At 49.8% G+C, this 16,465-nt stretch overlaps 1 protein-coding gene across 1 annotated transcript in view; it reads left to right on the forward strand.

Moving 5' to 3' along the window:
- The first annotated feature begins 6 nt into the window (after positions 1-6).
- The window catches only part of GAS7 (growth arrest-specific 7), a 208,531-nt gene continuing 192,072 nt past the window's right edge, over positions 7-16,465 (forward strand). The window contains exon 1 of the mRNA XM_010843192.1: positions 7-55. The gene's annotated coding sequence lies outside the window, so the exon portion shown is untranslated. The remainder of the gene's footprint in view (positions 56-16,465) is intronic.

A 16,465-nucleotide genomic window follows, 5' to 3' on the forward strand; every position in this document is an offset into this window, starting at 1 on the left:
GAAGGAGGACGGACTCCGCGGCTGGTTCCCGGCGAGCTACGTGCAGCTGCTGGAGGTAAGGGGCGAGGGCCGGGGCTGGGAGGCCGGCGCGCTCGCGTACCTGTTGCCTGCTCCCGGGAGGCCGGAGCCGCCCCTGCCGGAGGGGAGCCCGGGGGGTCGCCTCTGTGCGCTGGACCCAGAGCCGCGCGCTCCTGTGGGCGGTGGAGGCGGCGTGCGCCCTTGGGGCGTGGGCAGCGCGGGGTTCGCCCCCCGAGCGCTCCCCGTGCCGGGCCTCTCGAGCACATCGTGGCCGCCCTGAGGAAGCGAGAACTTGTTGCCAGTGTAAGCTCGGGAGCGGGCGGGCGCGTTCCGGCGGTGGCCGGGGCCGCCGGAGGGCTGCGGAGCCCGGCGGTCTAGGGAAGACGTGCAGACGATCGGGATGTGAAAAGTGGCCCCGGCGCCCCGAGCCTGCCGACCCGTGGACAGTTGTGCTGCGGCGGGTCAGCTCCCCGGCTGCCTCCGGGCCGTCCACTTACTGGTCAGCTGAGCCTGGCTGGCTACCAGCCCGAGCCCCGTCAGCAGGCCTGACCCGGGGGTGCCGCAGCCCCCAGCCAGCGCCCCCTCCCCTGGCCCAGCTCCCCTAGGTCAAGGTTCAGAACCTGGAAAGTGGCTTGTCCTGGGGTCCTGGCCCGGCCCCAGGTTTCACAGGACCTGCTGAGCCAAGTCGACTGGCTGTTTATTGTCTGGGTGACAGTTGGGAGGCCTCGCTGTCCTCTAATCGCTGAGCTCATGGTCACAGCCTGAGTGGGATCCGAAGTTTCTAAAGTCCTTTGGTGGGGGGTGGGAGGTGGTTTTACAGGACGTCCCCTTCAGCCTGACCCCAGGATTGCTGCAAAGACTGTGAGTCGTCGGAAATATTCTGTCAAAATACTGTCCAAATCATAGAGATTGAATTGATTAATAATTTAACCCCCACCCCCCACCGACCTACTTCACAAAGAACAAAGTAGCAAATTTTGACTGAAAATGCTCTGTGTGACTCAAAAAAGACAGACAGAAAGCCAGATAGGGGTGGAATGGTTATGGGTGAGTTTGCCTGAGAAAAACCCTCTGGAAACAGTATCAGAAATCGAGCCTGGCCTCATAGAGATACAGTGATGTTTCTTTCAGGTCCAGAGAACAAAATCCCTCCTATGAGGCTTTAGTAGCCTTTGAGCAAAGTTGAGGCTGGAAGGAGCTTTCATGGGCTGTCCACTGAGGCTATTTGGAAACCTTCTTGGTTCTGTAATTTGAGAGCCAGGCAGCGTAGGGGGGGCGCAGGTGTTTCTCAGCTTTCCTAACTGCCTTCCTGAGATTCAGGTGTGAAAGAAAGCAAGTGAATGGCCCCTTATGAAGATCTGGAGCCTCCTTGTTTCTATTCCAGAAGCCCTGGGAGAGGCTCCTGTGGTAGAGTCCTCTGGTGGCCACACTTTTCCAGGAAACACTGATGTGGAAATCTGGCTGTTGGATGTCCGGTGAGGAGCGTCCCTGGCTGGACTGAGCCAGCTGTGTGTTGGGTGGGGAGTGAGGTTGGAGGGTTTGTCCACTGTGTTAGCGAGAGTGAAGTGGCTCTGCTTTTCCTTCCTGGGAGGAAAGGGAGGGTGAATCAGACCCAGGGGACAAACAGAACGATCAGATGGGACAGTTGTGGGTGTGTTGGTCACAGTTTGTGGTATATACATTGAGACTCTCCTATCTCCTAAGGGGCTTTCAGACCAGCACCCATCTGAGGGAGCAGTAACCCTGAGAGGGGCTCCCATTTTGTTAAGCACTTGCTAGGCACCAGGTATGGTCCATGCATTGTCACCAGTTCCCCTGACAGCCCTGGGAAGGGGAAGGAGCTATCCCCATTTTTGTAGGCAGGCAAATTGAATGAAAAAGGTGAAGGCAGTCAGCCAAGGAGTAGTTGGTTAGCAGCTCAGCTGGCTGAATATTACCCTTTGGGCCTCTGTCTCTTTTAAACTCAATATCCTGGGTCACACTGTACCAGAAGGCAAGTGAAGGGTCTGTGTAGCTCCTGAGGTCAGCCTGCCGGAGACAGCGTCCCTAAGGGGCGGCAGAGATGCTGGGGCTACGGTGAGGGCAGCTGCTCCTACCCACTTGAGAAGCTCTCCTGCAAACCCTGATGTTTGATTTCACTCAGAGCCAGCTGTGTTTCCCACAGGTGGAGGGAGGAGTGGGCCTGAGTCCTAGGACTCTTTTCAGGGAAAAGCAGATGCAGCTTTGACAGGGAGGGTCTTTGTATCTGGGAACCTCATACATGAGCAGGCCTGGACCTCGAGGCTGAGGTTAGTAGAGATGGAGGATATGCAGGTAGGTTCCCCTGGGTTGCAGTGAGTCCCCAAAGATAGGCTGGGTTAGGGAATGCAGAACTCGCAAGGGGGTCGCAGGTGGTGGACTGGCCAGCATAGGGAATCATGGGTCTGGAGGACTGCCAGCCAGGTGTTGGTGCTGAAACCAGGGGGCCAGAGAAGGAGCCCGTAGGTACTAGAGGTGGTAAACCTCTGCTAGTGGGGTGCCTGGCACTCAGCTTGCAGAGGGGCATGGAGTTCAGAAGGCCAGGGGAGCTGTTGGGGATATAAGTACAGACAGAAGGGGCTACACTAGGCTCCTGAGGCAGGATTCAGATGGGGGGATGCACAGCCTAGCCCCCACCCCAGTGCACCATTTGTTCTGATAGAGTGCTGTCAGGAAACCCCATCTTGGCAAAAATGTGCCAAAGATCGAGAGCCGTCTGTGCAAGATAGACACGCCTCAAGGATTTCCTCCTTGTTCATGTGGAAAAAAAAAAAAAAGGGGAAGCACACCCCGTTGAGAGGAGTTGAGAGCTGACAGGGAGGTCAAAAGACCCGCCCTGGTGGCCAGTGAGCCCCTGAGCAGAGGCCAGTTTGACAGAGGTCCTGGTTCCTGGGGAAATCTTTTTGGTCAAGACCCCAAGGAAATGAGGGAATGGGCTGCACATACTTGGCTTCCAAAGGGTGGCTTCCAGGAAAACCTCCGCCAAGCAGAGATGGGGGGCCCTGGTAGGCAGGGACTGGTCACAGGGATCCCACTCTTCAGTGGATGGGGCAGCCTTCCAGAGGGTGACAGGCGGAGGGAGCCAATTTTCCCAGAAAAGGGAGGAGGCGTAATAGATAAGATGCACAGCTGCCTAGGAATTATCAAGGCCCTTAGATAAAAGCCTAGAGGATCTGGTGGCTCAGACGGTAAAACGTCTGTCTGCAATGCAGGAGACCCGGGTTCGATCCCTGGGTTGGGAAGATATATCTGGAGAAGGAAATGGCAGCCCACTCCAGTATTCTTGCCTGGAAAATCCCATGGACGGCGGGGCCTGGTAGGCTACTGTCCATGGAGTTGCAAAGAGTTGGACACGACTGAGCGACTTCACTTTCACTTTAGATAAAAGCAAGCAGAAACATCTTTCTTGAGGGTCTGATCCACCACAAAGAGCTCGAGGAGCTTAGAGAGACATGGTTGAGGAGCAGCTGAGGTGATGCTCTTACCTTGAATGGAGAGAATTAAGGATCTGGAAGGTACTGTAAAGCATCTGCAGAAACCTCTAGAGGTTTTGGGGATTAATCCTAGGGGTTGGGGGGCTGGTAATAAGATTGGAATGCACACACAATAGAGCTTTCCTTGAGCGAGGTGCTGTTTTCAGCATCCACAATCTGGCTGCAAGGCCTGGACTTCAGAGATAGTAACGGAATATGAGACTTTGCCAGTCAAACTAGTTGGCTGCAGAGGGTCACCCTTGCACGTCCTTCTCTCCAAGTCCTGTTCTCCCATTTTGGGTTCAGGTGATTGTGTTGCAGAAGTTTACAGAATGTTGCTGGGGGGGAGAGATGCTGGGCTGGGGAAGTGGGCTGTGCTGTGGATCATGAGGGATATTTTATCCATTGCTGTGAAATAAGCCCCCTCAAAACTTAGTGTCACAAAACAACTGTTTGTTACTATGGCACATGTTTCTGTGGATTGATGGGGCTCAGCTGGGTTGTTCTTCTGCTGGTCTTGGCGTCTCTCATGCATTTGCAGTCAGATGGTGGCCAGAGTTGGGGTCATGGAGGCTCCGCTGAGCTGGAACCTCCAGAAGGGCATATTCACTCACCCATCTGGTGCCTTTCATGTGGCTTCTAATGTGGTGTCTCATCCTCTGGTGCCTTTCTCTGCAGCAGAGCAGCTGGAGTTTTGACATACTGACTTCCAAGAAAGCAAAAGTGCAAACTGCCAGGCCTTCTTAAGGCTCAGGTTCAGACCTGGCGCGTCGTTTCTGCCAGGTTTCACGGGCAAAGTGAGTCTCAGGGCCAGTCCCTGATTCAGGGTAGGAGGGCGGTTCATACAGGTGTGGGTACAGGTGTGACACTGAAGCAAGGTTCACTGAAGGCCATTTTGCAGACTGGCTACCTCACAAGGCTAGGGAGAATACCTGGGACAGATGATCCGTTAGAGGGGAAGGTATACCAGGTCACATGGATGAGAGAGCTTCGGGGAGGTAAAATGAACAGACTTGGTCATTCTGCTAGGAAATTCTCCATCGTCATCCTTTTATGTTTTGTTTTTTTTGTTTTGTTTTTAAAGATGCCAGGGATTTCTTTGTAATGGCGATTAATGATGCAGCAGAATTTGAAACCAGATTTTTCTGTGCCTGAAGCCTGGGTCTGTCTCCTGAGCCACTGACAAACCAACTTTTTCAAGTTGGGGCTATTTGGTGCTGGTTGTTAATGGACATCATGCATCCGAACTGCCTGACATCTTGTAGATGCTCGATATGTTGCACAGATTGGTTTTAATACAGGGCCTTTCTTTTTGTAACATGGAGATTACCTAAAATGGGTGTGACCTTGTTCCTCGTGCCTGTATTTTTCAAGGCAGTCATAAGCTCTCTCCACAAAAGAAATAATTAGGGCTGGTGGTTCGCGGAGCATGTGATTGTGACTGAAAAGATTAAGGTGCTTTCTGCCATCTTCACAAAGTCATCCTGCCCTTTGATTTGGGGGCTGTGGCCAGCGTTTGTGGCTCCCGCTGTGTGAAACTCTACCTACGGCCCACCCTCTGCCTCTGCTCCTGAGCAGCATTCCCCCCTTCACTGCTCTGTGCAGGTCTGGTCAAGTGGCCACCCCCTCGGGACTTCAAAGCGGTGGGCAGGGTTTGTGGATTCTCTGGATTCGGGGCATCTTCACAAAAGTTCCCTTAGCAACAAGTCGGCAGGAATCCCTGACATCTGTTAACCACCACGTGAATCCCCGGAGTCCATTACCAGTTAGAAACATGAATGAGATGCTGACCTGCTTGTACTCTTCCCAGCCCGAAGAAGCCCAGCTTTTATCTTACAGCCTGGTTGACCTTGTCTACGAGCACGGATGCTGGGCCCTACCTGGCTGGTGAAAGAAAAGGTTTGGTAAACCAGGAAAGCTTGGATATAAGTTAGGTGTTAGGATTTTTATCCAGAGGTTGGGGTTCTCCCAGCTTGCCCGCTTATTACTCCCAGCAGCCACATGACAAGCTTTCTAACAGAATGTCAGCACGGGTCCCCAGCACTTAAAATTGCAAAATAAGTAGATTCCGCTCTGCCTGCAATGGCAAGGCTGCTGGATAGTGTTCCCTGCCCTCACCTGTTTTTGATTGAACTATATATGGGATCTTAGTTCCTCAACCAGGGATCGAACCCATGGCCCTTGCATTGAAAGTGTGGCGTCTTAACCACTGGACCACCAGGGAAGTGCCTGGGTGGTGCTTATTCCCATGGAGAGAAGTAGAAGTGGTGGCCAGCTGGCGGGCTTGGCTTGTCCCTTGGAGCATCAGAGCATGGGTGACACTGTGGAGGTTCAGCTACGACAGGTGTGTGGTGCCAGGTTTGCATGGATTCCTCAGAGGACTCGCCCACCTCTTCCTTTGCATTTAGTGTCTCTCCTGCCTCCCATCTGATAAAGATCAATTTTGTGAGATTAACTTCCTGGTTCACTGCATTCCCCTCATTTCTTGAGTTGGTAGCCAGACTCAGTCCCCAGGGACTCACATGTCACATGTCCATACTACACTTTTAATCTCTCTGCTCCTCTAAGTGCCTTCTCCCCCCACCCTCTGAACCCTCTGACGGTGCATGTCACCGTCATCTCTCCAGTGTCACCCGACTCTACCCCTTCTTACCTTTCCTCTCCTGTTCGGTTGAGTGCAAGCCTGGTCTGTTCTCCCTTAGAAACGTTCCTCAGAGCCTTCTCCTTCTTCGCTTGTGTTGGCAGACTTTTTCTGAAAAGGGCCAGGAAACATTTTCGGCTTTGTGGGCCAAGCGGCATCCTCAAGTTATAGCTGCGGTGCTGTGATGTGCAGTGCGCCGGAGACAGTGAGAAGCTGTGAGAGCACCCATATGGTCCCTGTCACAGCCACTCAGCCCTGCCTGTGGAGCACGAAGCAGCTCGAGAGGAGCCCTGAACCAGTGGGTGTGGCTGCGTGCTGATAAAACTTTATTTATGGACGCTGGGATTTGAATTTGTGCCATGCAGTATTTTTCTCTTTTGCTTCATTTTTTTCAACTATTTAAAGATGGATAGGCCAGGGACTTCCCTGGTGGTCTAGGTTCCCCTGGACCACCTAGGCGGTTCCCCTGGTTGAGGAACTAAGATCCCACATGCCAAGGAACAACTAAGCCCTCATGCCGCAGCTACTCTCGAGCCACAGCTAGAGAGTCTGTGCACTGCAGTGAAGATTCCCTGTGCTGTAACCAAGACCTGCTGCTGCTGCTCCTAAGTCGCTTCAGTCGTGTCCGACTCTGTGCGACCCCCCATAGACGGCCTCCCACCAGGCTCCTCCATCCATGGGATTTTCCAGGCAAGAGTACTGGAGTGGGGTGCCATTGCCTTCTCCAAACTAAGACCTACACAGCCAGAAAAAAAAGATGGATAGGCCCTTCCTTAGCTCTGGGCTGTGTGTGGTTTGCCAATCCCTGTTCAGAAGTTGATCATTCATTCAACAATCCCTGAGTGCCTAACAATAGACTGTGAATGCTACTGTAGGTGAAGCAACGAAAGGCATAGAAAAGAAACTTACCTTTTAGTTGGGGAGATGGTAAACTAGCAAAAAATAAATAAATAAATAAATATATATATATATCTGATTTTATAGTAGTATATATGATTTTAAAGCAGGGTACTGTGATAAGTTAGGGGTGCAGGGTACAGGAAGGGGGGTTCCAGAAACTGTCAGAGAAAGCTTCTGCAAGGAGGGGATATCTGAGCAAAGAGCTGAGTGAGCCAGGCACATGAGGATCTGGGATGTGAGTGTTTGTTCTGCAAATGCAAATAACCTTAGAGAGGAGTATGTTTGATAGATATGAGAGAACCAGAATATTCCAGAATGGTTAGAGAGCAAGGACAAGCTTGGGATGTGGCAGAAAGGGAGGCAGGTAAGTTGGATAGTTACTTTCCTTCTCCCTACAGTATATGTAACTTGATTTTTCTCTATGAATTTATGTTTTATGTACCTGTTCTGCACAGTGAAAGAAAGGTACTGTCAAGCATTTGAGGTTCTTGCCTTTCCCTAGATTTGCATTTATGTTCTGGGGAATTTAACTGCAAACAGCGTCATTCCAAGGGCCCAGCTGTTCCTCCGTGTCCTTTGGGCCTCTGCTGACCTGTGCTTTCCTGTGTGGTTCTCTGTTTGTCCGTCCATACTCTTTTTGCCAGAGACAATCTCCTGTCTGAAGGGTCCCTCTATCTGGAGCCCCCTCTGCTCCTTCTCAGCGGTTTTTGGGTGGACAAAATCGGAGTATCATTCTCTGACACTCTCTGAAGCTTCTTCTGCCTCCAATGATGTGCTGGTAAATGTTTATTGATCAACTTTGGGGGATGGAGGGTGGAAGTTCTGATTTGTAGCATCTGCCAATTTCTGGGATGTAAATACTCCCACCATGGCCGGTTTCAAGCTACAGATGGTTTCTTTTCATTGACTACATTGGACCTGTCATCTTGTGTAAAATTAAGGTATACAGCCTGTTCATCTGATAGCAGATATTATAACATGATAGCAACATTTAGCACCTCTATCACATTCCCTGTTTATCCTTTCTTTTTCAGTGGTTCGTAGCTTTCGGTGTGATTGACAGGTTAGCATGCTCTGAGTTGTTTTGGAAAGCTCACCTGGGCTGTAGTGTGGAGGATAGATTTTAAAGGGCAGGAACAGGAGCAAGCAGATGAGTTCGAAAGCTGGGAGCAGGTTGGTGGGAGTGGAGGTTCTGAGAGAGAAGGGGATGGATTTGGAATATGTCTTGCAGGTTGAGTCAGAAGAATTTGCCAGTGGATTGACGGGGGACGTGAGGGGCCTTACCTCTGCAGGACTGTTGTGATGTACTCTATGGTATTTTCCTCATCCACGAATCGTCTGCTCTGCCACCAGAGACCTCTTCCTTCAAAAATGAGCTAAAAGGCAAATAAAAATTGGGGAAAAGTTAATGTCCTTAATGCAGGAAGTACTTTTATAATTTTTTTTTCCCCAAAAAGCAGAAACAGGAACACATCAGTATGCGAATGGGCAGGGAACTTGGATAGACACTTCATAATAAAAGATGTGCAAAGTCATCAGCATATTCAGTCTCATTAGTAATCAAAGAATTGTAATTTTTTTGGAAAAGGTAGCTTTAACGAAAAGCGTCAACATAAAAACAGAATGAGTCTTTGCTAGAGTGTAGGAAGATTGTCATATGCTTCCCAGAGTGTAATTTGGCAATACACCTTAAAACCATAACAATGTATGTGCCCTCTGCCCCAGCAATTCCACATATAGAAATTTGGACTCAGGAAGAATCAAGCCATAAGCCTCAGAATACCCGTTGCAGCCTGTTTCTGTTATAGCTCAATTGGCCACACCCGACCTTCCCACCTGGAGGAACTGGTTAAAACAAGGTTCACCTGTGCTTCACACAAGGCCACCCATGCAAAAGGGGTTCAGCTGAATTTGAAAAATAAAACATTTTTGTCAGTGATGCTAAGTGTTTTTAATGGAGTTAGCGTGGTTCAGATTTCACCTGATGACAAGGCAAAATGAGCTGGTGTTTCCAAGAATGAACTGCTTTTTAAAAGCAGAGACTGTGTCCCATGCATTCTCTGATGTATCCTTTTGTGCAAAGACCCAGCTGAAGGAGTACTTGCCTAGCCCAAGGCCATGTTCTTTTAGATATCCTTAGTAACAGCAAATCTTTGTCTTTCGAGCGGTGCATTTGGTTTTTTTGGAAACAGCCAGATTTTATTTGGAGCCAAGTCTGGTGTGTCTGTATGTGTGACTGTCTGTCTGTCACCTTGTTGAAAAAAGGATGTAAAGCAGCTTACCAAAAAGCATACGGTACAGTAAGATAGAAGCATAAATACATGGGGAAATCTGGGGAAAGGAGAAAATAAGATGATGGAGTGAAGTCTGAAGAGTGTAGAAGGTCATTGAGTTAAGTAATGCTGTTCAGGGTTTAAAACGAGGTCCTCAAGTCATGATGTGTTTGAGCTGTTCTCAACGGGGAGAAACAGATGTTCTGAAGATGGCAGCATTGGGGGCTTAGGTGCTGTGTCAGTCAGGATGGGTTAGGGAATGCTGCTGTAACAAACAGTCCCCAAGTCTGAGTGCTTAAAAACAATATAGGTTCGCCTCTTCTCACACTGCCAGTCTATAGCAAGTCAGTTGGTGGCAGCGAGACCCTCCAGGAAGGACCCAGGATGAGGGTCTTGGATCTTGCGGGGTGACCAACAGCACCTGGTTCTTAAAGCTTCTTCCCAGAAGTGGCACATGGCGTTGGTGCTCAGATGTCATTGATGAAAGCCCAGCCACACCTCACTTCAAGTGGGTGGGGTGATGTAGTCCTGCGCGGTGCCCAGAAGGAGACGAGGAGTGAGCTGCATGTATATGGACGGCTTTGGTGTCCACCAGGGTGTGTCTTCACTCAGGGGGATGCTCTGTTTCTGTTCTAGTTCAGTCTCCGTATTTTATGGCCATACCGAGTGGTGCTTCTCAAGTTGACTTTGATACCTCTAGAGCAAGGTTTCTGGATGTTGTTGGATGCAGATTCTGACTTAGTAGGTCTGGGGTTAGGCCGGGGACTCTGTGTGTCTGATAGGCTCCCTTGGAGTTCAGCCCCAGCATGGGCCCATAGCTACTGAGACCAGGATGAGCTCTTACTGTTCTTTCAAATCAGCTCCCCCTCCACCAAGCTCTCCTGGCATTTGCCATGCTCCTGGGCACACTAGTGATACTTGGCCTGATCCCAGACTTCCTGTGATTTTTTTTTTTTCTTTGCGGTAAATACATCTGTCAACGTTTGGTTCAACAAAAACAAATATTTATATTTGAGCACCTACTGTGTATGCTAGGCTCTCTGCAAGGCCCAGTGGATACAGTCGAGGCCTGGAGCCAAGGTCTTCTCTGGGAGCCCTCAGGGATGTGCCAGCCCCCCTAGGTGACTCTGGCAGATGATTTCTCTAAAAAAAACTTCAGTTTCACAACTTGTTCTACTGGAACGAAAGCCTTTCCAGAAGTTTTGCATCCATTGTTCTTTCTCAAATGCCTTCATTTCTCCACTCTTCTCATTTGCTTGTCAGATGCACAGAGAACTCCCATATTCGTCAACAAAAAAACTAATTAAGTTGTAAAAACTCTTCAGAGATGATATTTTAAAATTTCTACAGAAATGAATCCTTGTCCTAATTTAATCATGACAGAGGCTCCTTATTTTAGCGATGGCTCATGGAAGAGTGTCATTTGTTTTTGATTCATAATATAAAGTAGAAATAGAAATAGGAAGTTGGAGGCCACTCTTCTCATTTAGCAAGTGTTTTACTGATAAATAGCTACAAGCTTTTGTTGTGTTTGAAGTGAAAAATGAAACTGTTGAGTTCTGGATAATCAAGGACATACTTCACAGAAAATCTACTCATCTGATGATGGTGTCGGTCAGTCCCTAAGTCGTGTCTGATTCTTTGTGACCTCATGGACTGCAGCATGCCAGCTTCCCTGTCCCTCGCTATTTCCTGGAGTTTGCCCACGTTCATGTCCATTGAGTCGGTGATGCTGTCCAACCACCTCATCCTTTGCTGCCCTCTTCTCCTTTTGCCTTCAACCTTTCCTAGCATCTCTACCAGCTAATCTTGTACTCAGTCTAGTATTTTTGTATTTATAAAGAAGGTTTTGGATGCCTGGGGCTTCCTGCTTGCTGTGGGCACATGGAATCCACCTGTGCAACATACCATGTAGGACATTAAGCCAGCACTTATAATATTAATGTGCATGCAAATCAAGGGGGCTTTTGTTCAGATGCAGATCTGGCTTCAGTGGGCCTGGGGTGGGGCCTGAGACTCTGCATTGTCTAACAAGCTTCCAGGTGCTGCTGGCCTCTGAGCCTCAATTTGAGTAGGAAAGCATTTGAGTGCCCTAAGGGGTTTTTAAGTTTGCAAGCCATGATTAAATTCTGGAATTAGATTGGATTTAGTTTACTTTTCTTTCTTCATGGGTTATGGAAGACTACATAGGGTCATGGAAAGAACACAGGTTTTGGAATTAGACCTCAATTTGAGTCTGTTTAATCTGAGAGGTTTGAAGATGGTAAAAAGGTAGGATGGTGGGCAGGAGGGTGTTATCTGGTGTTCCTATTTGCCCAGAGGGGTCTCTTGATCGCCATCATGGGTTGGAGGTGGGGCTTGGGAATGTTTCACCCTGGCTAGGTAAGGAAGAGAGGTGGCTGAGAGCTGAATGGTAGGCCCAGGGTCTTAACTACAGCATGCATGAACTTGACAGCATACAGAGAGCCCAGGGTGGTCTTGCCGGATACCAATGTGTTAGGAAAAACATGTCCCCACATCTCAAGGCACTTGATCCCATTCCAAGGGGATGCTGGATGTGTTGTGTGGTTTGGTTTGTGGGCTGGAATGTGAGCCCTGTGGCTACCATCAGTGTGGACACTCTGCTCAGGGGCAGGGACAGAACCTCCTCCAAATGGCTGAAGAGTGCAGGGTCAGGGTCTGGCAGCTCTGGGTTCAAATCCTGACTCAGACCCTGCTGCCTGAGACACCCTGGGCCAGTTGCAGAATCTGCGTAAGTTTCCTAGGGCTCCTGTGAGGTAGCCAGGTACCTTGTACACACTGTTAGTGGAGTCTACACCCCCCCATGTTCTGGGGATCATGCCAAGACCAATACTGAGAGCTACCGCTTTACCGGACTTCCATTGATGGGGGTGCTGCTGGGGTGAGAGGAAACTCCCTCTTTCCCTGGGCCCCTCTGAGATCAAGTACAGGGCTCCCTGGTTGCAGTCCTGTGGTCAGGGCCTTCCGAACCACAGGCAGAAGTCACCAGAGCCTCTTACTGAATGTAGATTTGGATTCTGAGGGTCTGGGGTGGGACCTGAGAGTCTGCATTTTTAAAAAGGTCTGACAAGGAGATGCTGCTTGTCTGGGGCCCACACTCTTAGAAGCACTGCCGGAGAGCACTTCTCTGGATTTTTCAGGACCCAGATCCTACTATTTAAAGCAAGTGAAGCTGCAGCCGCTGGCCAGTTCTGGTTTATTGGAAACTGCTGCATGATGGTTGTTGCTGCTCAGGCTGGGTTAATTAGTCTTAATTGCTTCTTACCTGGGTCTGATGGGCCTCTGGGTGCTCAGACGTTCCCCGAAGAGGCTCTTATAATGAGAAAAATGTCAGGAGAGGTGACGTGTCGGAGTTTGCTGAAGGATTTAGGCGTTCCTTTTCGTCTTTGCTGGTCCTGGGCCCACAGAAAGATTTGTTTCAAGGGCCTGGATGGGAAATTCTCTTCTGAAGGTGTTGCTGTGGGGCTTAGAACAACTGATGGTCTCAGAACTGGAGATGGAGTTAGTGCCGTAAAGCTGGCGTCTCCCACGGCCCCTGGATGCAGCCCTCAGGTCTACGTGGCTCTGCGCTTGGCCTGCCTCCTCTTGCCTGGATCACTGCCCTGGCCTCTGACCGCGCTGGCTCTGCCTTTGGTCCCTTGGTGATGTCCATTCTCCGTAGAAATGCCGTGGTGATTTCTCTAGCCAGTTCGGCCAAGGAACATTCCTGGTTAAGACTTTCCTTGGGTTTTTTTGTCTTCCTGATATAACATGACTTACCTTTGCTTATGCGTCCCCTCACTACCTGGACTCTGCCTCCCCTCCCGGTCACGTTTTTAGCCACTTCTCTGTATAGGCAAAGCTGGGAAGTAAGATTGTCACCTTGTATATAATGCACAGCAAGCCATACCAGGCCCTCCTGAAACAGGAGGGAAGAGGGCACGCACGGTCTTTAAAAGAGTGATACAGCCGTTGAGGATGTGAGGTAAACGAGTCAGAACCTACTAGACCCAAGATGGCGGAGGATTCCACTTCTGGCGCAAGATGGTGGATGACTTGACTTCCGGGTCATAGACCTCAAGCCTTATTATATGCTTATTGTAATATATTAGCACCTTAATGACATGCCACCAGATGCCATGACAGTTCTGAGGCTGACCATAAAAGGCCAAGATGGGCAGTGCCCCAATGCCTGGAAATCCCTGCCCCTTCTCCAAGATAGTTAGAATATTCTTCCCACTCATTAGCATACTAAATAACCCAGCCCATAAAAACTAACAACCCCAGTATTCTGGGGCCTGTTTCACTTTCCAAGACAGCTCTATTTTTCTGCAGCAGTTCTGGAGTCTTAGAATGGGAGTGTCCTCAGTTTGTAGACACTCTGGTGTGTTGGTGTTCAGGGCTGATCTGACCTGGGTTTGAGTACTGGCTGTGCGAAACTTGGGGCCAGTCGCTTTCCTGTCCTTGGACCTTAGTTTCTATGTCTTTAAGACCCATGTCAGGCTTCCCTGGTGGCTCAGTGGTAAAGAATGCGTCCGCCAATGCAGGAGAGGTGGGTTCAATTCCTGGGTTGGGAAGGAAATGGCAACCTTTTCCTTCCCAAGGAAATGACAATCCTACTTCCCTTCTACCCCCTGGAGAAGGAAATGGCAACCTACTCCAGTATTCTTGCTTGGGAAATCCCATGGACAGAGGAGCCTGGCAGGCTACAGTACAGATCGCAAAGGAGTCAGACACGGCTAGCGACTGAATAGCAAGACCCGTATCAGAGGATCGTTGTGCAAGTTAGAGTTGTCTCCTTTGATGTCAGTGCTCTGCAAAGAGCCTGGTGTCAGGGAGCCGGATGTGCTTGTGGCCATCTATCACTCAGGGTTCTGGCTATTATTTTCTTAGTAAAAGAAACCTGCTTCCCTGAGCATCAGTTCAAACCTCTTGGTCACCATTTCTGATGGAGACCTTGTCTCTCTGGCTCTTGTCACCTTAATTCAGTTTCCATCTTGGTTCTTCCAAGTTAAGTCTCTTTCCGTCAGGTTTCAGGTCATCATTGAAGATGTGTTTACAGGAGGATCACTGCCTTTCTGTGGATGGACCCTTTGTCATGGTGCATTTCGACCACAAACTTAAGCCAGAAATTCCTTTCTTGAAATGTCACAGTTGTCTGACTCTCCTCCCATCCGGATTCTCTCTGAATGTGATAAACCTGCCTGGGAGTGACCAAGATTAGAATCTTAGCTGGAGGTCAGCAGTCCAGGGGAATTTTATCTTAGAGCCTACGGCAGATAAACCCACTTATAAGGGCAGGTTTTTTTTTGCAGAAGATTGCCTCCTGAGGCCTGTGGGTAGGGTCCTGCTCAGAGTGAGGGGGTCACAGGACCCGTGGATGTTTTCAAGCTGATGTGTTTGCTACGTGGCCCTCTATTCCTTCTTTCGGCCAGCCAGCTGCCGAATTTCTGAGCATGGCTGCTGTAGGTTCTTTGCAGGTAGAACGGAAGCACAGTAGTGGGAGATTCTGCCTGTGCCCTGTACCCCTCCACCCTGGCTCCATAAGCTGATTCTCTGGCAGCACTTGCAGGGCTTTCTGCTCATTGTTGTCCCCTCTTTGCATTCCCCCATGAACCAGGCACAGAGAAAGCCTGCTTTCTGTGCTCACGACAGCTCCCTCCCCCCACCCGCCACAGAGAGGGCAGGGAGGGTTTTTTTTTTTTTTTTAACCTTTATTTATTTATTTATTTATTCTGAGCAGCATGCAAGATCTTAGTTCCCTGACCAGGAATTGAACCTGTGCTCCCTGCAGTTGGAAGCACAGAGTCTTAACCGCTGGACCACCAGAGAAGTCCCTGTTTTCCCGCTTCTGACTCTTCTTTTGAAAAGAGGAGATAATCTGGTCTTCAGGGAAAAAAGGAGTATCAGTGTGAATCTTTTAATTGTTCACTTGCCACTCGGGCCAGATGACTGATGCACACCATCTGGGAATTTGGGATCAGAGAGACAGGGAGCTAAGGTTTCTGGAGGTTCATACGGACAGCCATGGGATGAGACCTGATCTGTGCGTGCCCTCAAGGAGCCCTGTGGTGGGCGTGGCTGTGGAGAGCCTGGTGTTGTTGAGAATTTCAGACCTGCCTCCTCTGCCTCCCTGAGGAGAAAACATTCTGAATTAAATTGTAGCCACGCCTCTTCCTCCTTTGTGCAGGGTCCTCTGTGGAGCCATTTCGAGTGTGTTCAGCATGTGGGGAGGGACTAGCCTGGCCAAAGCAATACCAGTCATTCCAGGGAGATTGTGGAGCCAGCTCTGGCCTGAGCCCTTTGCCCCGACTATGCCCCTGGTCCAAGAAGATGACTGCTGGTGCATGAATGGAGGCAGGGGAGCTGGAGCTGGCCTGAAGTCTGCGTCTCCCAGACCTGGGGTTCTCTGGTGCTGGTTCCTGGGATCTGACACAGTGCTGCTCTTCCAGGGACTATGGCTTGATCATTCTCCTGTTCAAGTGACTCCCAGGATTCCTCCAAGAAACCTGAGCACTCTGGGGGACAGTTTGAAAAGCGCAGTCTCTCGGTCCACTAAATGCCAACCCTCTTCTCTGCCCATCAGAATCACTTTCAGTTCAGTTCAGTTGCTCAGTCGTGTCTGACTCTTTGTGACCCCGTGGAATGCAGCATGCCAGGGCTCCCTGTCCGTTGCCAACTCCCAGAGTTTACTCAGACTCATGACCATTGAGTGGATGATGCCATCTCATCCTCTGTTGTTCCCTTCTCCTCCTGCCTTCAATCTTTCCCAGCATCAGGGTTTTTTCAAATGAGTCAGTTCTTCGCATCAGGATCACTTTAGAGGATGCCAACTCGAGTGCCATTCCGCGGTGCTTCTGAATTGAGTGCCAGGGCATGGTCAGGGTGCCCTGTTACTCTAGGTGGCTGGTCTGTTTTTTAATCAGTCCTGGGGAAATGATTTCTCAAGGAAGCAGCAGAAGGTGTAAATTATGTTTCACTGAAAATCATCAAGACTATATTCAGCTACAGCAGCAAGTCTCTTGCAAATAGGGACTGATGTGAGATGCAAACAGGTTGGAAAGAGTCACAGTGAGGACCTGCAGCTGGCTTGATTGACGGTCACAGAGGCACGTGCACTTGGCTTTCTCCTGTTTATAGGG

Source organism: Bison bison, unplaced genomic scaffold (assembly GCF_000754665.1).
Source record: "Bison bison bison isolate TAMUID 2011002044 unplaced genomic scaffold, Bison_UMD1.0 scf7180017864180, whole genome shotgun sequence".
In the NCBI taxonomy this organism is placed as follows: Eukaryota; Metazoa; Chordata; class Mammalia; order Artiodactyla; family Bovidae; genus Bison; species Bison bison.